Raw genomic sequence first — 974 nt, forward strand, 5'->3', positions numbered from 1 at the left:
TATTTGCATATTTATTTATTTATTTGTGTATTTATTTATTTATTGTTTTTGCAGGTTTCGTCCTCCATAGTAGAGTCCTTGTAGCCATGAGAGGTGTGTCCATGTAGATGAGCAAATAAATCTGCATCTTAAGTGGCGTGTGGCGTTAACTTAACGTCGGTCGGCGTGTGGCGTTATTTTAACGCATGGTGGCGTCTGCCGTTAACTTATCGCCTAACGGCGCTTATTTAACGCCTGGCGGCGTTATGAAAACGGCGTTTTAATATTGATACGGCGGTGAAAAGCACGCGAATTATGACCCATATGGCTTTCCATACTTTACTGACAAGATGCGCGTTAAATATCGCATGCGATTTATCGTGCAGCCCTAATAGTGACCATGTATTGCAAAAGTATTAGTTTTATTTTCAGAGACTGATAGCTTTGAAATTACACAAACATACTTCTACCGGCAATAGAAAAGCTTCTAAAAAAAGTTGATAGAAAAGTTTAGAAATGGAATAAGGTAATAGAAAACACATCTTCTCAAGTATTTAAAGGGATTATGACTTTTCATCAGCCGTAAAAAACTTTTTCAGGCAGTTTTTTTTAAAGAAACATGCCCTTGAAGTACATGTTAAAGGCTAGTTCACCCAAAAACAAAACTCTGTTATCAGTTGCCCTCACAGATTATTTAATTTGAGTGAACTATCCCTTTTAATGCCAGGTGTAAATGATAACGCCTCGACTGACCACTTGTGATCGGATCAATGAAGACTTAAAGGGTTAGTTCACCCACAAATGAAAATTCTGTCATTAATTACTCACCCTCATGTCGTTTCAAACCCGTAAGACCTCCGTTCATCTTCGGAACTCAAATTAAGATATTTTTGATGTAATCTGAGAGCTGTCTGACCCTGCATAGACAGCAACGCAACTGAAATGTTCCCAAGCAAGGAAACGTAGCAAGGAGATCTGTAAAATAATCCATGTGA

General features: G+C 38.1%; 1 protein-coding gene across 1 annotated transcript in view; it reads left to right on the plus strand.

Annotated features, from left to right (window-relative positions):
• LOC107715683 (tubulin epsilon chain-like) overlaps positions 1 to 974 on the plus strand; it is a gene marked incomplete at its 3' end in the record, with an annotated part of 14,771 nt that overhangs the window by 13,080 nt on the left and 717 nt on the right. The gene's annotated exons all lie outside the window — the stretch shown is intronic.

The sequence above is a fragment of the Sinocyclocheilus rhinocerous genome, unplaced genomic scaffold (genome assembly GCF_001515625.1).
Source record: "Sinocyclocheilus rhinocerous isolate Xijiao unplaced genomic scaffold, SAMN03320098_v1.1 scaffold270, whole genome shotgun sequence".
Taxonomy (NCBI): Eukaryota; Metazoa; Chordata; class Actinopteri; order Cypriniformes; family Cyprinidae; genus Sinocyclocheilus; species Sinocyclocheilus rhinocerous.